The following is a 22,104-nucleotide window of genomic DNA, read 5'->3' on the forward strand; positions in this document are numbered from 1 at the left end:
TCAAATCCATTCCAGTAGGTGGATTAGCTAAGACTATTTGCCTTTAGGTATTCACGAGTATGTGATTGTGTGTGCATATTGCTTGGCGATGAGCTGGCGAACCAAGCGGGCTACAGTATTCCTGTAGCTCACCATTCTGGTCTACACGAGAACAGGTATGTGCATGGATCAACAAAAATGTTCGCATTTGAAGGTTATTGACTCTCACATTGGAAACAAACATAATTGCAAAGTTGAAGGTCCAGCATCGCCAAAACCTTTTACAGGCCCCAGTGCTAAATGGTCCAGCGCTCCCTGAATTCACTGCACAACGTGGTTCATAAAGAGCAAACGGGAACTACAAAACATCAGTGGAAAATTTTGGTTTAGGGTTAGGCCTCTCCCTAACCATAATCCTAAGGCCTGGCTGAACACAATTTCAACTAATTCGTTATGTGATGGACAAAATGTCTGTAGCTCAACATTCTGGTCTACACTAGAACAGGTATGTGCATCCTATGAACTAGCTGTGACATGCAGCAATCCACAAAATGTTCACATTTGAATGTTATTGACCCTCACATTGGAAACAAACAAAATTGCAAAGTTGAAGGACCAGCATTGCCAAAAACTTTTACAGGCCCCAGTGCTAAATAGTCCAGCGCTCCCTGAAGTCACTGCACAACGTGGTTCATAAAAAGCAAATGGGAACTACAAATCGTCAGTGGCAAATTTTGGTTTAGGGTTAGGCCTATCCCTAACCATAATCCTAAGTCCTGGCTGAACACAATTTCAACTAATTCGTTATATGATGGACAAAATGTCTGTAGCTCACCATTCTGGTCTACACTAGAACAGGTATGTGCATCCTATGAACTAGCTGTGACGTGCAGCAATCCACAAAAATGTTCGCATTTGAATGTTATTGACCCTCACATTGGAAACGAACAAAATTGCAAAGTTGAAGGACCAGCATCGCCAAAAACTTTTACAGGCCCCAGTGCTAAATAGTCCAGCGCTCCCTGAAGTCACTGCACAACGTGGTTCATAAAAAGCAAATGGGAACTACAAATCGTCAGTGGCAAATTTTGGTTTAGGGTTAGGCCTATCCCTAACCATAATCCTAAGTCCTGGCTGAACACAATTTCAACTAATTCGTTATATGATGGACAAAATGTCTGTAGCTCACCATTCTGGTCTACACTAGAACAGGTATGTGCATCCTATGAACTAGCTGTGATGTGCAGCAATCCACAAAAATGTTCGCATTTGAAGATTATTGACCTTCACATTGGAAACGAACAAAATTGCAAAGTTGAAGGACCAGCATCGCCAAAAACTTTTACAGGCCCCAGTGCTAAATAGTCCAGCGCTCCCTGAAGTCACTACACAACGTGGTTCATAAAAAGCAAATGGGAACTACAAATCGTCAGTGGCAAATTTTGGTTTAGGGTTAGGCCTATCCCTAACCATAATCCTAAGTCCTGGCTGAACACAATTTCAACTAATTCGTTATATGATGGACAAAATGTCTGTAGCTCACCATTCTGGTCTACACTAGAACAGGTATGTGCATCCTATGAACTAGCTGTGACGTGCAGCAATCCACAAAAATGTTCGCATTTGAATGTTATTGACCCTCACATTGGAAACGAACAAAATTGCAAAGTTGAAGGACCAGCATCGCCAAAAACTTTTACAGGCCCCAGTGCTAAATAGTCCAGCGCTCCCTGAAGTCACTGCACAACGTGGTTCATAAAAAGCAAATGGGAACTACAAATCGTCAGTGGCAAATTTTGGTTTAGGGTTAGGCCTATCCCTAACCATAATCCTAAGTCCTGGCTGAACACAATTTCAACTAATTCGTTATATGATGGACAAAATGTCTGTAGCTCACCATTCTGGTCTACACTAGAACAGGTATGTGCATCCTATGAACTAGCTGTGATGTGCAGCAATCCACAAAAATGTTCGCATTTGAAGGTTATTGACCTTCACATTGGAAACGAACAAAATTGCAAAGTTGAAGGACCAGCATCGCCAAAAACTTTTACAGGCCCCAGTGCTGTATGGTCCAGCACTCCCTGAAATCGCTGCACGACATGGTTCATGCAAACAGGAACTACAAATCGTCAGGGCTCCCGATTGCAAGGTCGCTGAAGACAGGACTACCCTTGATCTGCCTTCGATAGCTCAGTTGGTAGAGCGGAGGACTGTAGGTGCTTACAAACGGATATCCTTAGGTCGCTGGTTCAAATCCGGCTCGAAGGAAGGTTTTTGACAGCGTTTCATAAGGTTATTATAAGGCTTTTGACACAGCTTTCTACACTCCGTAAAGTGGTACAAAACACCAGGCTTCCCTGACCGGGAATCGAACCCGGGCCGCGGCGGTGAGAGCGCCGAATCCTAGCCACTAGACCACCAGGGACAGAGACGGTCCATGGTGTGGGTCTCGAGTGGCTGGGCAGAGTACCCTTGAGGGCCTCCAGTGGCGAATTTCCGTTTAGTGTTAGGCCTATCTCTAACCATAAACCTAATACCTGGCTGAACAAAAGTTCATCTACTTCGTTATAAGATGGACAAAATGTCTGTACAGCCTGTATCAAAAGGTTTTAAAGCGGTCCCACCTCACAGCTGCAGGGTCACCAGTTTGCAGTCTGTGTGGAGTTTCCGTGCTTGTACACCCGGTGTGTCCAAGTGGTTTCCCTCCAGGTTCTTCGGTTTCCTATTGCTTATCAAATCCATTCCAGTAGGTGGATTAGCTAAGACTATTTGCCTTTAGGTATTCACGAGTATGTGATTGTGTGTGCATATTGCTTGGCGATGAGCTGGCGAACCAAGCGGGCTGCAGTATTCCTGTAGCTCACCATTCTGGTCTACACGAGAACAGGTATGTGCATGGATCAACAAAAATGTTCGCATTTGAAGGTTATTGACTCTCACATTGGAAACAAACATAATTGCAAAGTTGAAGGTCCAGCATCGCCAAAACCTTTTACAGGCCCCAGTGCTAAATGGTCCAGCGCTCCCTGAATTCACTGCACAACGTGGTTCATAAAGAGCAAACGGGAACTACAAAACATCAGTGGAAAATTTTGGTTTAGGGTTAGGCCTCTCCCTAACCATAATCCTAAGGCCTGGCTGAACACAATTTCAACTAATTCGTTATGTGATGGACAAAATGTCTGTAGCTCAACATTCTGGTCTACACTAGAACAGGTATGTGCATCCTATGAACTAGCTGTGACATGCAGCAATCCACAAAATGTTCACATTTGAATGTTATTGACCCTCACATTGGAAACAAACAAAATTGCAAAGTTGAAGGACCAGCATCGCCAAAAACTTTTACAGGCCCCAGTGCTAAATAGTCCAGCGCTCCCTGAAGTCACTGCACAACGTGGTTCATAAAAAGCAAATGGGAACTACAAATCGTCAGTGGCAAATTTTGGTTTAGGGTTAGGCCTATCCCTAACCATAATCCTAAGTCCTGGCTGAACACAATTTCAACTAATTCGTTATATGATGGACAAAATGTCTGTAGCTCACCATTCTGGTCTACACTAGAACAGGTATGTGCATCCTATGAACTAGCTGTGACGTGCAGCAATCCACAAAAATGTTCGCATTTGAATGTTATTGACCCTCACATTGGAAACGAACAAAATTGCAAAGTTGAAGGACCAGCATCGCCAAAAACTTTTACAGGCCCCAGTGCTAAATAGTCCAGCGCTCCCTGAAGTCACTGCACAACGTGGTTCATAAAAAGCAAATGGGAACTACAAATCGTCAGTGGCAAATTTTGGTTTAGGGTTAGGCCTATCCCTAACCATAATCCTAAGTCCTGGCTGAACACAATTTCAACTAATTCGTTATATGATGGACAAAATGTCTGTAGCTCACCATTCTGGTCTACACTAGAACAGGTATGTGCATCCTATGAACTAGCTGTGATGTGCAGCAATCCACAAAAATGTTCGCATTTGAAGATTATTGACCTTCACATTGGAAACGAACAAAATTGCAAAGTTGAAGGACCAGCATCGCCAAAAACTTTTACAGGCCCCAGTGCTAAATAGTCCAGCGCTCCCTGAAGTCACTACACAACGTGGTTCATAAAAAGCAAATGGGAACTACAAATCGTCAGTGGCAAATTTTGGTTTAGGGTTAGGCCTATCCCTAACCATAATCCTAAGTCCTGGCTGAACACAATTTCAACTAATTCGTTATATGATGGACAAAATGTCTGTAGCTCACCATTCTGGTCTACACTAGAACAGGTATGTGCATCCTATGAACTAGCTGTGACGTGCAGCAATCCACAAAAATGTTCGCATTTGAATGTTATTGACCCTCACATTGGAAACGAACAAAATTGCAAAGTTGAAGGACCAGCATCGCCAAAAACTTTTACAGGCCCCAGTGCTAAATAGTCCAGCGCTCCCTGAAGTCACTGCACAACGTGGTTCATAAAAAGCAAATGGGAACTACAAATCGTCAGTGGCAAATTTTGGTTTAGGGTTAGGCCTATCCCTAACCATAATCCTAAGTCCTGGCTGAACACAATTTCAACTAATTCGTTATATGATGGACAAAATGTCTGTAGCTCACCATTCTGGTCTACACTAGAACAGGTATGTGCATCCTATGAACTAGCTGTGATGTGCAGCAATCCACAAAAATGTTCGCATTTGAAGATTATTGACCTTCACATTGGAAACGAACAAAATTGCAAAGTTGAAGGACCAGCATCGCCAAAAACTTTTACAGGCCCCAGTGCTAAATAGTCCAGCGCTCCCTGAAGTCACTACACAACGTGGTTCATAAAAAGCAAATGGGAACTACAAATCGTCAGTGGCAAATTTTGGTTTAGGGTTAGGCCTATCCCTAACCATAATCCTAAGTCCTGGCTGAACACAATTTCAACTAATTCGTTATATGATGGACAAAATGTCTGTAGCTCACCATTCTGGTCTACACTAGAACAGGTATGTGCATCCTATGAACTAGCTGTGACGTGCAGCAATCCACAAAAATGTTCGCATTTGAATGTTATTGACCCTCACATTGGAAACGAACAAAATTGCAAAGTTGAAGGACCAGCATCGCCAAAAACTTTTACAGGCCCCAGTGCTAAATAGTCCAGCGCTCCCTGAAGTCACTGCACAACGTGGTTCATAAAAAGCAAATGGGAACTACAAATCGTCAGTGGCAAATTTTGGTTTAGGGTTAGGCCTATCCCTAACCATAATCCTAAGTCCTGGCTGAACACAATTTCAACTAATTCGTTATATGATGGACAAAATGTCTGTAGCTCACCATTCTGGTCTACACTAGAACAGGTATGTGCATCCTATGAACTAGCTGTGATGTGCAGCAATCCACAAAAATGTTCGCATTTGAAGGTTATTGACCTTCACATTGGAAACGAACAAAATTGCAAAGTTGAAGGACCAGCATCGCCAAAAACTTTTACAGGCCCCAGTGCTGTATGGTCCAGCACTCCCTGAAATCGCTGCACGACATGGTTCATGCAAACAGGAACTACAAATCGTCAGGGCTCCCGATTGCAAGGTCGCTGAAGACAGGACTACCCTTGATCTGCCTTCGATAGCTCAGTTGGTAGAGCGGAGGACTGTAGGTGCTTACAAACGGATATCCTTAGGTCGCTGGTTCAAATCCGGCTCGAAGGAAGGTTTTTGACAGCGTTTCATAAGGTTGTTTTAAGGCTTTTGACACAGCTTTCTACACTCCGTAAAGTGGTACAAAACACCAGGCTTCCCTGACCGGGAATCGAACCCGGGCCGCGGCGGTGAGAGCGCCGAATCCTAGCCACTAGACCACCAGGGACAGAGACGGTCCATGGTGTGGGTCTCGAGTGGCTGGGCAGAGTACCCTTGAGGGCCTCCAGTGGCGAATTTCCGTTTAGTGTTAGGCCTATCTCTAACCATAAACCTAATACCTGGCTGAACAAAAGTTCATCTACTTCGTTATAAGATGGACAAAATGTCTGTACAGCCTGTATCAAAAGGTTTTAAAGCGGTCCCACCTCACAGCTGCAGGGTCACCAGTTTGCAGTCTGTGTGGAGTTTCCGTGCTTGTACACCCGGTGTGTCCAAGTGGTTTCCCTCCAGGTTCTCCGGTTTCCTATTGCTTATCAAATCCATTCCAGTAGGTGGATTAGCTAAGACTATTTGCCTTTAGGTATTCACGAGTATGTGATTGTGTGTGCATATTGCTTGGCGATGAGCTGGCGAACCAAGCGGGCTGCAGTATTCCTGTAGCTCACCATTCTGGTCTACACGAGAACAGGTATGTGCATGGATCAACAAAAATGTTCGCATTTGAAGGTTATTGACTCTCACATTGGAAACAAACATAATTGCAAAGTTGAAGGTCCAGCATCGCCAAAACCTTTTACAGGCCCCAGTGCTAAATGGTCCAGCGCTCCCTGAATTCACTGCACAACGTGGTTCATAAAGAGCAAACGGGAACTACAAAACATCAGTGGAAAATTTTGGTTTAGGGTTAGGCCTCTCCCTAACCATAATCCTAAGGCCTGGCTGAACACAATTTCAACTAATTCGTTATGTGATGGACAAAATGTCTGTAGCTCAACATTCTGGTCTACACTAGAACAGGTATGTGCATCCTATGAACTAGCTGTGACATGCAGCAATCCACAAAATGTTCACATTTGAATGTTATTGACCCTCACATTGGAAACAAACAAAATTGCAAAGTTGAAGGACCAGCATCGCCAAAAACTTTTACAGGCCCCAGTGCTAAATAGTCCAGCGCTCCCTGAAGTCACTGCACAACGTGGTTCATAAAAAGCAAATGGGAACTACAAATCGTCAGTGGCAAATTTTGGTTTAGGGTTAGGCCTATCCCTAACCATAATCCTAAGTCCTGGCTGAACACAATTTCAACTAATTCGTTATATGATGGACAAAATGTCTGTAGCTCACCATTCTGGTCTACACTAGAACAGGTATGTGCATCCTATGAACTAGCTGTGACGTGCAGCAATCCACAAAAATGTTCGCATTTGAATGTTATTGACCCTCACATTGGAAACGAACAAAATTGCAAAGTTGAAGGACCAGCATCGCCAAAAACTTTTACAGGCCCCAGTGCTAAATAGTCCAGCGCTCCCTGAAGTCACTGCACAACGTGGTTCATAAAAAGCAAATGGGAACTACAAATCGTCAGTGGCAAATTTTGGTTTAGGGTTAGGCCTATCCCTAACCATAATCCTAAGTCCTGGCTGAACACAATTTCAACTAATTCGTTATATGATGGACAAAATGTCTGTAGCTCACCATTCTGGTCTACACTAGAACAGGTATGTGCATCCTATGAACTAGCTGTGATGTGCAGCAATCCACAAAAATGTTCGCATTTGAAGATTATTGACCTTCACATTGGAAACGAACAAAATTGCAAAGTTGAAGGACCAGCATCGCCAAAAACTTTTACAGGCCCCAGTGCTAAATAGTCCAGCGCTCCCTGAAGTCACTACACAACGTGGTTCATAAAAAGCAAATGGGAACTACAAATCGTCAGTGGCAAATTTTGGTTTAGGGTTAGGCCTATCCCTAACCATAATCCTAAGTCCTGGCTGAACACAATTTCAACTAATTCGTTATATGATGGACAAAATGTCTGTAGCTCACCATTCTGGTCTACACTAGAACAGGTATGTGCATCCTATGAACTAGCTGTGACGTGCAGCAATCCACAAAAATGTTCGCATTTGAATGTTATTGACCCTCACATTGGAAACGAACAAAATTGCAAAGTTGAAGGACCAGCATCGCCAAAAACTTTTACAGGCCCCAGTGCTAAATAGTCCAGCGCTCCCTGAAGTCACTGCACAACGTGGTTCATAAAAAGCAAATGGGAACTACAAATCGTCAGTGGCAAATTTTGGTTTAGGGTTAGGCCTATCCCTAACCATAATCCTAAGTCCTGGCTGAACACAATTTCAACTAATTCGTTATATGATGGACAAAATGTCTGTAGCTCACCATTCTGGTCTACACTAGAACAGGTATGTGCATCCTATGAACTAGCTGTGATGTGCAGCAATCCACAAAAATGTTCGCATTTGAAGGTTATTGACCTTCACATTGGAAACGAACAAAATTGCAAAGTTGAAGGACCAGCATGGCCAAAAACTTTTACAGGCCCCAGTGCTGTATGGTCCAGCACTCCCTGAAATCGCTGCACGACATGGTTCATGCAAACAGGAACTACAAATCGTCAGGGCTCCCGATTGCAAGGTCGCTGAAGACAGGACTACCCTTGATCTGCCTTCGATAGCTCAGTTGGTAGAGCGGAGGACTGTAGGTGCTTACAAACGGATATCCTTAGGTCGCTGGTTCAAATCCGGCTCGAAGGAAGGTTTTTGACAGCGTTTCATAAGGTTGTTTTAAGGCTTTTGACACAGCTTTCTACACTCCGTAAAGTGGTACAAAACACCAGGCTTCCCTGACCGGGAATCGAACCCGGGCCGCGGCGGTGAGAGCGCCGAATCCTAGCCACTAGACCACCAGGGACAGAGACGGTCCATGGTGTGGGTCTCGAGTGGCTGGGCAGAGTACCCTTGAGGGCCTCCAGTGGCGAATTTCCGTTTAGTGTTAGGCCTATCTCTAACCATAAACCTAATACCTGGCTGAACAAAAGTTCATCTACTTCGTTATAAGATGGACAAAATGTCTGTACAGCCTGTATCAAAAGGTTTTAAAGCGGTCCCACCTCACAGCTGCAGGGTCACCAGTTTGCAGTCTGTGTGGAGTTTCCGTGATTGTACACCCGGTGTGTCCAAGTGGTTTCCCTCCAGGTTCTTCGGTTTCCTATTGCTTATCAAATCCATTCCCGTAGGTGGATTAGCTAAGACTATTTGCCTTTAGGTATTCACGAGTATGTGATTGTGTGTGCATATTGCTTGGCGATGAGCTGGCGAACCAAGCGGGCTACAGTATTCCTGTAGCTCACCATTCTGGTCTACACGAGAACAGGTATGTGCATGGATCAACAAAAATGTTCGCATTTGAAGGTTATTGACTCTCACATTGGAAACAAACATAATTGCAAAGTTGAAGGTCCAGCATCGCCAAAACCTTTTACAGGCCCCAGTGCTAAATGGTCCAGCGCTCCCTGAATTCACTGCACAACGTGGTTCATAAAGAGCAAACGGGAACTACAAAACATCAGTGGAAAATTTTGGTTTAGGGTTAGGCCTCTCCCTAACCATAATCCTAAGGCCTGGCTGAACACAATTTCAACTAATTCGTTATGTGATGGACAAAATGTCTGTAGCTCAACATTCTGGTCTACACTAGAACAGGTATGTGCATCCTATGAACTAGCTGTGACATGCAGCAATCCACAAAATGTTCACATTTGAATGTTATTGACCCTCACATTGGAAACAAACAAAATTGCAAAGTTGAAGGACCAGCATTGCCAAAAACTTTTACAGGCCCCAGTGCTAAATAGTCCAGCGCTCCCTGAAGTCACTGCACAACGTGGTTCATAAAAAGCAAATGGGAACTACAAATCGTCAGTGGCAAATTTTGGTTTAGGGTTAGGCCTATCCCTAACCATAATCCTAAGTCCTGGCTGAACACAATTTCAACTAATTCGTTATATGATGGACAAAATGTCTGTAGCTCACCATTCTGGTCTACACTAGAACAGGTATGTGCATCCTATGAACTAGCTGTGACGTGCAGCAATCCACAAAAATGTTCGCATTTGAATGTTATTGACCCTCACATTGGAAACGAACAAAATTGCAAAGTTGAAGGACCAGCATCGCCAAAAACTTTTACAGGCCCCAGTGCTAAATAGTCCAGCGCTCCCTGAAGTCACTGCACAACGTGGTTCATAAAAAGCAAATGGGAACTACAAATCGTCAGTGGCAAATTTTGGTTTAGGGTTAGGCCTATCCCTAACCATAATCCTAAGTCCTGGCTGAACACAATTTCAACTAATTCGTTATATGATGGACAAAATGTCTGTAGCTCACCATTCTGGTCTACACTAGAACAGGTATGTGCATCCTATGAACTAGCTGTGATGTGCAGCAATCCACAAAAATGTTCGCATTTGAAGGTTATTGACCTTCACATTGGAAACGAACAAAATTGCAAAGTTGAAGGACCAGCATCGCCAAAAACTTTTACAGGCCCCAGTGCTAAATAGTCCAGCGCTCCCTGAAGTCACTACACAACGTGGTTCATAAAAAGCAAATGGGAACTACAAATCGTCAGTGGCAAATTTTGGTTTAGGGTTAGGCCTATCCCTAACCATAATCCTAAGGCCTGGCTGAACACAATTTCAACTAATTTGTTATATGATGGACAAAATGTCTGTAGCTCAACATTCTGGTCTACACTAGAACAGGTATGTGCATCCTATGAACTAGCTGTGACATGCAGCAATCCACAAAATGTTCACATTTGAATGTTATTGACCCTCACATTGGAAACAAACAAAATTGCAAAGTTGAAGGACCAGCATCGCCAAAAACTTTTACAGGCCCCAGTGCTAAATAGTCCAGCGCTCCCTGAAGTCACTGCACAACGTGGTTCATAAAAAGCAAATGGGAACTACAAATCGTCAGTGGCAAATTTTGGTTTAGGGTTAGGCCTATCCCTAACCATAATCCTAAGTCCTGGCTGAACACAATTTCAACTAATTCGTTATATGATGGACAAAATGTCTGTAGCTCACCATTCTGGTCTACACTAGAACAGGTATGTGCATCCTATGAACTAGCTGTGATGTGCAGCAATCCACAAAAATGTTCGCATTTGAAGGTTATTGACCTTCACATTGGAAACGAACAAAATTGCAAAGTTGAAGGACCAGCATCGCCAAAAACTTTTACAGGCCCCAGTGCTGTATGGTCCAGCACTCCCTGAAATCGCTGCACGACATGGTTCATGCAAACAGGAACTACAAATCGTCAGGGCTCCCGATTGCAAGGTCGCTGAAGACAGGACTACCCTTGATCTGCCTTCGATAGCTCAGTTGGTAGAGCGGAGGACTGTAGGTGCTTACAAACGGATATCCTTAGGTCGCTGGTTCAAATCCGGCTCGAAGGAAGGTTTTTGACAGCGTTTCATGAAGGTTATTATAAGGCTTTTGACACAGCTTTCTACACTCCGTAAAGTGGTACAAAACACCAGGCTTCCCTGACCGGGAATCGAACCCGGGCCGCGGCGGTGAGAGCGCCGAATCCTAGCCACTAGACCACCAGGGACATAGACGGTCCATGGTGCGGGTCTCGAGTGGCTGGGCAGAGTAACCTTGAGGGCCTCCAGTGGCGAATTTCCGTTTAGTGTTAGGCCTATCTCTAACCATAAACCTAATACCTGGCTGAACAAAAGTTCATCTACTTCGTTATAAGATGGACAAAATGTCTGTACAGCCTGTATCAAAAGGTTTTAAAGCGGTCCCACCTCACAGCTGCAGGGTCACCAGTTTGCAGTCTGTGTGGAGTTTCCGTGCTTGTACACCCGGTGTGTCCAAGTGGTTTCCCTCCAGGTTCTCCGGTTTCCTATTGCTTATCAAATCCATTCCAGTAGGTGGATTAGCTAAGACTATTTGCCTTTAGGTATTCACGAGTATGTGATTGTGTGTGCATATTGCTTGGCGATGAGCTGGCGAACCAAGCGGGCTGCAGTATTCCTGTAGCTCACCATTCTGGTCTACACGAGAACAGGTATGTGCATGGATCAACAAAAATGTTCGCATTTGAAGGTTATTGACTCTCACATTGGAAACAAACATAATTGCAAAGTTGAAGGTCCAGCATCGCCAAAACCTTTTACAGGCCCCAGTGCTAAATGGTCCAGCGCTCCCTGAATTCACTGCACAACGTGGTTCATAAAGAGCAAAGGGGAACTACAAAACATCAGTGGAAAATTTTGGTTTAGGGTTAGGCCTCTCCCTAACCATAATCCTAAGGCCTGGCTGAACACAATTTCAACTAATTCGTTATGTGATGGACAAAATGTCTGTAGCTCAACATTCTGGTCTACACTAGAACAGGTATGTGCATCCTATGAACTAGCTGTGACATGCAGCAATCCACAAAATGTTCACATTTGAATGTTATTGACCCTCACATTGGAAACAAACAAAATTGCAATGTTGAAGGACCAGCATCGCCAAAAACTTTTACAGGCCCCAGTGCTAAATAGTCCAGCGCTCCCTGAAGTCACTGCACAACGTGGTTCATAAAAAGCAAATGGGAACTACAAAATGTCAGTGGAAAATTTTGGTTTAGGGTTAGGCCTATCCCTAACCATAATCCTAAGGCCTGGTCTACACGAGAACAGGTATGTGCATGGATCAACAAAAATGTTCGCATTTGAAGGTTATTGACTCTCACATTGGAAACAAACATAATTGCAAAGTTGAAGGTCCAGCATCGCCAAAACCTTTTACAGGCCCCAGTGCTAAATGGTCCAGCGCTCCCTGAATTCACTGCACAACGTGGTTCATAAAGAGCAAAGGGGAACTACAAAACATCAGTGGAAAATTTTGGTTTAGGGTTAGGCCTCTCCCTAACCATAATCCTAAGGCCTGGCTGAACACAATTTCAACTAATTCGTTATGTGATGGACAAAATGTCTGTAGCTCAACATTCTGGTCTACACTAGAACAGGTATGTGCATCCTATGAACTAGCTGTGACATGCAGCAATCCACAAAATGTTCACATTTGAATGTTATTGACCCTCACATTGGAAACAAACAAAATTGCAATGTTGAAGGACCAGCATCGCCAAAAACTTTTACAGGCCCCAGTGCTAAATAGTCCAGCGCTCCCTGAAGTCACTGCACAACGTGGTTCATAAAAAGCAAATGGGAACTACAAAATGTCAGTGGAAAATTTTGGTTTAGGGTTAGGCCTATCCCTAACCATAATCCTAAGGCCTGGTCTACACGAGAACAGGTATGTGCATGGATCAACAAAAATGTTCGCATTTGAAGGTTATTGACTCTCACATTGGAAACAAACATAATTGCAAAGTTGAAGGTCCAGCATCGCCAAAACCTTTTACAGGCCCCAGTGCTAAATGGTCCAGCGCTCCCTGAATTCACTGCACAACGTGGTTCATAAAGAGCAAAGGGGAACTACAAAACATCAGTGGAAAATTTTGGTTTAGGGTTAGGCCTCTCCCTAACCATAATCCTAAGGCCTGGCTGAACACAATTTCAACTAATTCGTTATGTGATGGACAAAATGTCTGTAGCTCAACATTCTGGTCTACACTAGAACAGGTATGTGCATCCTATGAACTAGCTGTGACATGCAGCAATCCACAAAATGTTCACATTTGAATGTTATTGACCCTCACATTGGAAACAAACAAAATTGCAAAGTTGAAGGACCAGCATCGCCAAAAACTTTTACAGGCCCCAGTGCTAAATAGTCCAGCGCTCCCTGAAGTCACTGCACAACGTGGTTCATAAAAAGCAAATGGGAACTACAAATCGTCAGTGGCAAATTTTGGTTTAGGGTTAGGCCTATCCCTAACCATAATCCTAAGGCCTGGCTGAACACAATTTCAACTAATTCGTTATATGATGGACAAAATGTCTGTAGCTCACCATTCTGGTCTACACTAGAACAGGTATGTGCATCCTATGAACTAGCTGTGATGTGCAGCAATCCACAAAAATGTTCGCATTTGAAGGTTATTGACCTTCACATTGGAAACGAACAAAATTGCAAAGTTGAAGGACCAGCATCGCCAAAAACTTTTACAGGCCCCAGTGCTGTATGGTCCAGCACTCCCTGAAATCGCTGCACGACATGGTTCATGCAAACAGGAAGTACAAATCGTCAGGGCTCCCGATTGCAAGGTCGCTGAAGACAGGACTTCCCTTGATCCGCCCTCGATAGCTCAGTTGGTAGAGCGGAGGACTGTAGGTGCTTACAAACGGATATCCTTAGGTCGCTGGTTCAAATCCGGCTCGAAGGAAGGTTTTTGACAGCGTTTCATGAAGGTTATTATAAGGCTTTTGACACAGCTTTCTACACTCCGTAAAGTGGTACAAAACAGCAGGCTTCCCTGACCGGGAATCGAACCCGGGCCGCGGCGGTGAGAGCGCCGAATCCTAGCCACTAGACCACCAGGGAGAGACGGTCCATGGTGTGGGTCTCGAGTGGCTGGGCAGAGTAACCTTGAGGGCCTCCAGTGGCGAATTTCCGTTTAGTGTTAGGCCTATCTCTAACCATAAACCTAATGCCTGGCTGAACAAAAGTTCATCTACTTCGTTATAAGATGGACAAAATGTCTGTACAGCCTGTATCAAAAGGTTTTAAAGCGGTCCCACCTCACAGCTGCAGGGTCACCAGTTTGCAGTCTGTGTGGAGTTTCCGTGCTTGTACACCCGGTGTGTCCAAGTGGTTTCCCTCCAGGTTCTCCGGTTTCCTATTGCTTATCAAATCCATTCCAGTAGGTGGATTAGCTAAGACTATTTGCCTTTAGGTATTCACGAGTATGTGATTGTGTGTGCATATTGCTTGGCGATGAGCTGGCGAACCAAGCGGGCTGCAGTATTCCTGTAGCTCACCATTCTGGTCTACACGAGAACAGGTATGTGCATGGATCAACAAAAATGTTCGCATTTGAAGGTTATTGACTCTCACATTGGAAACAAACATAATTGCAAAGTTGAAGGTCCAGCATCGCCAAAACCTTTTACAGGCCCCAGTGCTAAATGGTCCAGCGCTCCCTGAATTCACTGCACAACGTGGTTCATAAAGAGCAAACGGGAACTACAAAACATCAGTGGAAAATTTTGGTTTAGGGTTAGGCCTCTCCCTAACCATAATCCTAAGGCCTGGCTGAACACAATTTCAACTAATTCGTTATGTGATGGACAAAATGTCTGTAGCTCAACATTCTGGTCTACACTAGAACAGGTATGTGCATCCTATGAACTAGCTGTGACATGCAGCAATCCACAAAATGTTCACATTTGAATGTTATTGACCCTCACATTGGAAACAAACAAAATTGCAAAGTTGAAGGACCAGCATCGCCAAAAACTTTTACAGGCCCCAGTGCTAAATAGTCCAGCGCTCCCTGAAGTCACTGCACAACGTGGTTCATAAAAAGCAAATGGGAACTACAAATCGTCAGTGGCAAATTTTGGTTTAGGGTTAGGCCTATCCCTAACCATAATCCTAAGTCCTGGCTGAACACAATTTCAACTAATTCGTTATATGATGGACAAAATGTCTGTAGCTCACCATTCTGGTCTACACTAGAACAGGTATGTGCATCCTATGAACTAGCTGTGATGTGCAGCAATCCACAAAAATGTTCGCATTTGAAGGTTATTGACCTTCACATTGGAAACGAACAAAATTGCAAAGTTGAAGGACCAGCATCGCCAAAAACTTTTACAGGCCCCAGTGCTGTATGGTCCAGCACTCCCTGAAATCGCTGCACGACATGGTTCATGCAAACAGGAACTACAAATCGTCAGGGCTCCCGATTGCAAGGTCGCTGAAGACAGGACTACCCTTGATCTGCCTTCGATAGCTCAGTTGGTAGAGCGGAGGACTGTAGGTGCTTACAAACGGATATCCTTAGGTCGCTGGTTCAAATCCGGCTCGAAGGAAGGTTTTTGACAGCGTTTCATAAGGTTATTATAAGGCTTTTGACACAGCTTTCTACACTCCGTAAAGTGGTACAAAACACCAGGCTTCCCTGACCGGGAATCGAACCCGGGCCGCGGCGGTGAGAGCGCCGAATCCTAGCCACTAGACCACCAGGGACAGAGACGGTCCATGGTGTGGGTCTCGAGTGGCTGGGCAGAGTAACCTTGAGGGCCTCCAGTGGCGAATTTCCGTTTAGTGTTAGGCCTATCTCTAACCATAAACCTAATACCTGGCTGAACAAAAGTTCATCTACTTCGTTATAAGATGGACAAAATGTCTGTACAGCCTGTATCAAAAGGTTTTAAAGCGGTCCCACCTCACAGCTGCAGGGTCACCAGTTTGCAGTCTGTGTGGAGTTTCCGTGATTGTACACCCGGTGTGTCCAAGTGGTTTCCCTCCAGGTTCTTCGGTTTCCTATTGCTTATCAAATCCATTCCCGTAGGTGGATTAGCTAAGACTATTTGCCTTTAGGTATTCACGAGTATGTGATTGTGTGTGCATATTGCTTGGCGATGAGCTGGCGAACCAAGCGGGCTACAGTATTCCTGTAGCTCACCATTCTGGTCTACACGAGAACAGGTATGTGCATGGATCAACAAAAATGTTCACATTTGAAGGTTATTGACTCTCACATTGGAAACAAACATAATTGCAAAGTTGAAGGTCCAGCATCGCCAAAACCTTTTACAGGCCCCAGTGCTAAATGGTCCAGCGCTCCCTGAATTCACTGCACAACGTGGTTCATAAAGAGCAAACGGGAACTACAAAACATCAGTGGAAAATTTTGGTTTAGGGTTAGGCCTCTCCCTAACCATAATCCTAAGGCCTGGCTGAACACAATTTCAACTAATTCGTTATGTGATGGACAAAATGTCTGTAGCTCAACATTCTGGTCTACACTAGAACAGGTATGTGCATCCTATGAACTAGCTGTGACATGCAGCAATCCACAAAATGTTCACATTTGAATGTTATTGACCCTCACATTGGAAACAAACAAAATTGCAATGTTGAAGGACCAGCATCGCCAAAAACTTTTACAGGCCCCAGTGCTAAATAGTCCAGCGCTCCCTGAAGTCACTGCACAACGTGGTTCATAAAAAGCAAATGGGAACTACAAATCGTCAGTGGCAAATTTTGGTTTAGGGTTAGGCCTATCCCTAACCATAATCCTAAGTCCTGGCTGAACACAATTTCAACTAATTCGTTATATGATGGACAAAATGTCTGTAGCTCACCATTCTGGTCTACACTAGAACAGGTATGTGCATCCTATGAACTAGCTGTGACGTGCAGCAATCCACAAAAATGTTCGCATTTGAATGTTATTGACCCTCACATTGGAAACAAACAAAATTGCAATGTTGAAGGACCAGCATCGCCAAAAACTTTTACAGGCCCCAGTGCTAAATAGTCCAGCGCTCCCTGAAGTCACTGCACAACGTGGTTCATAAAAAGCAAATGGGAACTACAAAATGTCAGTGGAAAATTTTGGTTTAGGGTTAGGCCTATCCCTAACCATAATCCTAAGGCCTGGCTGAACACAATTTCAACTAATTTGTTATATGATGGACAAAATGTCTGTAGCTCACCATTCTGGTCTACACTAGAACAGGTATGTGCATCCTATGAACTAGCTGTGATGTGCAGCAATCCACAAAAATGTTCGCATTTGAAGGTTATTGACCTTCACATTGGAAACGAACAAAATTGCAAAGTTGAAGGACCAGCATCGCCAAAAACTTTTACAGGCCCCAGTGCTGTATGGTCCAGCACTCCCTGAAATCGCTGCACGACATGGTTCATGCAAACAGGAACTACAAATCGTCAGGGCTCTCGATTGCAAGGTCGCTGAAGACAGGACTTCCCTTGATCTGCCTTCGATAGCTCAGTTGGTAGAGCGGAGGACTGTAGGTGCTTACAAACGGATATCCTTAGGTCGCTGGTTCAAATCCGGCTCGAAGGAAGGTTTTTGACAGCGTTTCATGAAGGTTATTATAAGGCTTTTGACACAGCTTTCTACACTCCGTAAAGTGGTACAAAACACCAGGCTTCCCTGGCCGGGAATCGAACCCGGGCCGCGGCGGTGAGAGCGCCGAATCCTAGCCACTAGACCACCAGGGACAAAGACGTTCCATGGTGTGGGTCTCGAGTGGCTGGGCAGAGTAACCTTGAGGGCCTCCAGTGGCGAATTTCCGTTTAGTGTTAGGCCTATCTCTAACCATAAACCTAATACCTGGCTGAACAAAAGTTCAGCTACTTTGTTATAAGATGGACAAAATGTCTGTACAGCCTGTATCACAAGGTTTTAAAGTGGTCCCACCTCACAGCTGCAGGGTCACCAGTTTGCAGTCTGTGTGGAGTTTCCGTGCTTGTACACCCGGTGTGTCCAAGTGGTTTCCCTCCAGGTTCTCCGGTTTCCTATTGCTTATCAAATCCATTCCAGTAGGTGGATTAGCTAAGACTATTTGCCTTTAGGTATTCACGAGTATGTGATTGTGTGTGCATATTGCTTGGCGATGAGCTGGCGAACCAAGCGGGCTGCAGTATTCCTGTAGCTCACCATTCTGGTCTACACGAGAACAGGTATGTGCATGGATCAACAAAAATGTTCGCATTTGAAGGTTATTGACTCTCACATTGGAAACAAACATAATTGCAAAGTTGAAGGTCCAGCATCGCCAAAACCTTTTACAGGCCCCAGTGCTAAATGGTCCAGCGCTCCCTGAATTCACTGCACAACGTGGTTCATAAAGAGCAAAGGGGAACTACAAAACATCAGTGGAAAATTTTGGTTTAGGGTTAGGCCTCTCCCTAACCATAATCCTAAGGCCTGGCTGAACACAATTTCAACTAATTCGTTATGTGATGGACAAAATGTCTGTAGCTCAACATTCTGGTCTACACTAGAACAGGTATGTGCATCCTATGAACTAGCTGTGACATGCAGCAATCCACAAAATGTTCACATTTGAATGTTATTGACCCTCACATTGGAAACAAACAAAATTGCAATGTTGAAGGACCAGCATCGCCAAAAACTTTTACAGGCCCCAGTGCTAAATAGTCCAGCGCTCCCTGAAGTCACTGCACAACGTGGTTCATAAAAAGCAAATGGGAACTACAAAATGTCAGTGGAAAATTTTGGTTTAGGGTTAGGCCTATCCCTAACCATAATCCTAAGGCCTGGTCTACACGAGAACAGGTATGTGCATGGATCAACAAAAATGTTCGCATTTGAAGGTTATTGACTCTCACATTGGAAACAAACATAATTGCAAAGTTGAAGGTCCAGCATCGCCAAAACCTTTTACAGGCCCCAGTGCTAAATGGTCCAGCGCTCCCTGAATTCACTGCACAACGTGGTTCATAAAGAGCAAAGGGGAACTACAAAACATCAGTGGAAAATTTTGGTTTAGGGTTAGGCCTCTCCCTAACCATAATCCTAAGGCCTGGCTGAACACAATTTCATTTAATTCGTTATGTGATGGACAAAATGTCTGTAGCTCAACATTCTGGTCTACACTAGAACAGGTATGTGCATCCTATGAACTAGCTGTGACATGCAGCAATCCACAAAATGTTCACATTTGAATGTTATTGACCCTCACATTGGAAACAAACAAAATTGCAAAGTTGAAGGACCAGCATCGCCAAAAACTTTTACAGGCCCCAGTGCTAAATAGTCCAGCGCTCCCTGAAGTCACTACACAACGTGGTTCATAAAAAGCCAATGGGAACTACAAATCGTCAGTGGCAAATTTTGGTTTAGGGTTTGGCCTATCCCTAACCATAATCCTAAGTCCTGGCTGAACACAATTTCAACTAATTCGTTATATGATGGACAAAATGTCTGTAGCTCACCATTCTGGTCTACACTAGAACAGGTATGTGCATCCTATGAACTAGCTGTGATGTGCAGCAATCCACAAAAATGTTCGCATTTGAAGGTTATTGACCTTCACATTGGAAACGAACAAAATTGCAAAGTTGAAGGACCAGCATCGCCAAAAACTTTTACAGGCCCCAGTGCTGTATGGTCCAGCACTCCCTGAAATCGCTGCACGACATGGTTCATGCAAACAGGAACTACAAATCGTCAGGGCTCCCGATTGCAAGGTCGCTGAAGACAGGACTACCCTTGATCTGCCTTCGATAGCTCAGTTGGTAGAGCGGAGGACTGTAGGTGCTTACAAACGGATATCCTTAGGTCGCTGGTTCAAATCCGGCTCGAAGGAAGGTTTTTGACAGCGTTTCATAAGGTTATTATAAGGCTTTTGACACAGCTTTCTACACTCCGTAAAGTGGTACAAAACAGCAGGCTTCCCTGACCGGGAATCGAACCCGGGCCGCGGCGGTGAGAGCGCCGAATCCTAGCCACTAGACCACGAGGGAGAGACGGTCCATGGTGTGGGTCTCGAGTGGCTGGGCAGAGTAACCTTGAGGGCCTCCAGTGGCGAATTTCCGTTTAGTGTTAGGCCTATCTCTAACCATAAACCTAATACCTGGCTGAACAAAAGTTCATCTACTTCGTTATAAGATGGACAAAATGTCTGTACAGCCTGTATCAAAAGGTTTTAAAGCGGTCCCACCTCACAGCTGCAGGGTCACCAGTTTGCAGTCTGTGTGGAGTTTCCGTGATTGTACACCCGGTGTGTCCAAGTGGTTTCCCTCCAGGTTCTTCGGTTTCCTATTGCTTATCAAATCCATTCCCGTAGGTGGATTAGCTAAGACTATTTGCCTTTAGGTATTCACGAGTATGTGATTGTGTGTGCATATTGCTTGGCGATGAGCTGGCGAACCAAGCGGGCTACAGTATTCCTGTAGCTCACCATTCTGGTCTACACGAGAACAGGTATGTGCATGGATCAACAAAAATGTTCACATTTGAAGGTTATTGACTCTCACATTGGAAACAAACATAATTGCAAAGTTGAAGGTCCAGCATCGCCAAAACCTTTTACAGGCCCCAGTGCTAAATGGTCCAGCGCTCCCTGAATTCACTGCACAACGTGGTTCATAAAGAGCAAACGGGAACTACAAAACATCAGTGGAAAATTTTGGTTTAGGGTTAGGCCTCTCCCTAACCATAATCCTAAGGCCTGGCTGAACACAATTTCAACTAATTCGTTATGTGATGGACAAAATGTCTGTAGTTCAACATTCTGGTCTACACTAGAACAGGTATGTGCATCACATTGGAAACAAACAAAATTGCAAAGTTGAAGGTCAAGCATCGCCAAAAACCTTTATAGGCCCCAGTGCTAAATGGTCGAACGCTCCCTGAAATCGCTGCACAACATGGTTCATAAAGAGCAAACGGGAACTACAAATCGTCAGGGCTCCCAATTTGCAAGGTCGCTGATGTCTGGACTGCTCTTGATCTTCCTTCGATAGCTCATTTGGTAGAGTGGAGGACTGTAGATGCTTGCAAACGGATATCCTTAGGTTGCTGGTTCAAATCTGGATTGAAGGGAGGCTTTTGACAGCGTTTCATGACGGTTATTATTAGGCTTTTGACACAGCTTTCTACACTCACGTAAAGCGGTACAAAACAGTAGGCAGAAGCTTTTTAAGCGGTCCCACCTCACAGCTGCAGGGTCGCTAGTTTGTAGTTCAATTCAATTCAAGTTTATTTGTATAGCACTTTTTACAATAGACATTGTCTCAAAGTAGCTTTATAGAACAGAATGTAAACAGAATAATGTAAAGACTTAATATAATAAAAAAATTCACGATTATTATTAGATACATATAGTTCACAATGTGTATGTAGGTATGAGCAAGTCTGATGTGACTCAGGCAGCAGTGGCTAGGAAAAACTCATTTAAATTGGTAAAGGAAGTCTGTGTGGAGATACCATGCGTGTACACACGGTGTGTCCAGTTGGTTTTCCTCCCGGTTCTCAGGATTCCTATTGCTTATCAAGCCATTCCAGTTAATGTGGATGACCATGATGAAGGATTTGTGGAGAATCTACTTGATGATCTTACCTTGAGCTCACTGGAAGACCACATAACAGATGCCAGAATTCACATTGCTGCTTCCTTCACCCTTCCAGTTTCTTCTTCTGCCATGCCAGCTGCTGCGCTCTCCTCTGCCATGCCGGCTGCCACACCCTCCTCTGCCATGCCAGCTGCCATGCCCTTCTTTGCCATGCCAGCTACCGTGCCCTCCTCTGCCATGCCAGCTGCCATGCCCTGCTCTGCCATGCCAGCTGCCATGCCCTCCTCTCCCATTCCAGCTGCTGTGTCCTCCTCGACCATGACAAGCACTGAGATATCTGCAGTTTTGCCTGATATCAGTGCTCCAAATGCTTTTTCTCAAGTTACTAAGGTGAATTTGGTATGTAATTATATCAATGAAAAAACTATAATATATAGTTAATAAGGTGTATAATACTGTGTTTTGAGCTATCACTAA

At 44.3% G+C, this 22,104-nt stretch overlaps 16 non-coding genes across 16 annotated transcripts; 8 read left to right on the plus strand and 8 right to left on the minus strand.

Moving 5' to 3' along the window:
- The first annotated feature begins 2,161 nt into the window (after positions 1-2,161).
- Positions 2,162-2,250, plus strand: trnay-gua. Its single transcript is given in 2 exon segments — positions 2,162-2,198; positions 2,215-2,250. It is a non-coding gene; the product is annotated as a tRNA-Tyr (tRNA).
- An 85-nt stretch (positions 2,251-2,335) lies between these two features.
- trnae-cuc lies at positions 2,336-2,407 on the minus strand. Its single transcript has one exon. It is a non-coding gene; the product is annotated as a tRNA-Glu (tRNA).
- Positions 2,408-5,583: 3,176 nt separating this feature from the next.
- On the plus strand, positions 5,584-5,672 carry trnay-gua. The gene is given in 2 exon segments: positions 5,584-5,620; positions 5,637-5,672. It is a non-coding gene; the product is annotated as a tRNA-Tyr (tRNA).
- Positions 5,673-5,757: 85 nt separating this feature from the next.
- Positions 5,758-5,829, minus strand: trnae-cuc. The gene has a single exon. It is a non-coding gene; the product is annotated as a tRNA-Glu (tRNA).
- Positions 5,830-8,297: 2,468 nt separating this feature from the next.
- Positions 8,298-8,386, plus strand: trnay-gua. The gene is given in 2 exon segments: positions 8,298-8,334; positions 8,351-8,386. It is a non-coding gene; the product is annotated as a tRNA-Tyr (tRNA).
- Positions 8,387-8,471: 85 nt separating this feature from the next.
- trnae-cuc lies at positions 8,472-8,543 on the minus strand. The gene has a single exon. It is a non-coding gene; the product is annotated as a tRNA-Glu (tRNA).
- Positions 8,544-11,010: 2,467 nt separating this feature from the next.
- Positions 11,011-11,099, plus strand: trnay-gua. The gene is given in 2 exon segments: positions 11,011-11,047; positions 11,064-11,099. It is a non-coding gene; the product is annotated as a tRNA-Tyr (tRNA).
- Positions 11,100-11,185: 86 nt separating this feature from the next.
- On the minus strand, positions 11,186-11,257 carry trnae-cuc. Its single transcript has one exon. It is a non-coding gene; the product is annotated as a tRNA-Glu (tRNA).
- A 2,644-nt stretch (positions 11,258-13,901) lies between these two features.
- On the plus strand, positions 13,902-13,990 carry trnay-gua. Its single transcript is given in 2 exon segments — positions 13,902-13,938; positions 13,955-13,990. It is a non-coding gene; the product is annotated as a tRNA-Tyr (tRNA).
- Positions 13,991-14,076: 86 nt separating this feature from the next.
- Positions 14,077-14,148, minus strand: trnae-cuc. Its single transcript has one exon. It is a non-coding gene; the product is annotated as a tRNA-Glu (tRNA).
- A 1,404-nt stretch (positions 14,149-15,552) lies between these two features.
- On the plus strand, positions 15,553-15,641 carry trnay-gua. The gene is given in 2 exon segments: positions 15,553-15,589; positions 15,606-15,641. It is a non-coding gene; the product is annotated as a tRNA-Tyr (tRNA).
- An 85-nt stretch (positions 15,642-15,726) lies between these two features.
- trnae-cuc lies at positions 15,727-15,798 on the minus strand. Its single transcript has one exon. It is a non-coding gene; the product is annotated as a tRNA-Glu (tRNA).
- A 1,760-nt stretch (positions 15,799-17,558) lies between these two features.
- trnay-gua lies at positions 17,559-17,647 on the plus strand. The gene is given in 2 exon segments: positions 17,559-17,595; positions 17,612-17,647. It is a non-coding gene; the product is annotated as a tRNA-Tyr (tRNA).
- An 86-nt stretch (positions 17,648-17,733) lies between these two features.
- trnae-cuc lies at positions 17,734-17,805 on the minus strand. Its single transcript has one exon. It is a non-coding gene; the product is annotated as a tRNA-Glu (tRNA).
- A 2,025-nt stretch (positions 17,806-19,830) lies between these two features.
- trnay-gua lies at positions 19,831-19,919 on the plus strand. The gene is given in 2 exon segments: positions 19,831-19,867; positions 19,884-19,919. It is a non-coding gene; the product is annotated as a tRNA-Tyr (tRNA).
- An 85-nt stretch (positions 19,920-20,004) lies between these two features.
- On the minus strand, positions 20,005-20,076 carry trnae-cuc. The gene has a single exon. It is a non-coding gene; the product is annotated as a tRNA-Glu (tRNA).
- Between the last annotated feature and the right edge of the window lie 2,028 nt (positions 20,077-22,104).

This window comes from Tachysurus fulvidraco, chromosome 7, assembly GCF_022655615.1.
Source record: "Tachysurus fulvidraco isolate hzauxx_2018 chromosome 7, HZAU_PFXX_2.0, whole genome shotgun sequence".
Lineage (NCBI taxonomy): Eukaryota > Metazoa > Chordata > Actinopteri > Siluriformes > Bagridae > Tachysurus > Tachysurus fulvidraco.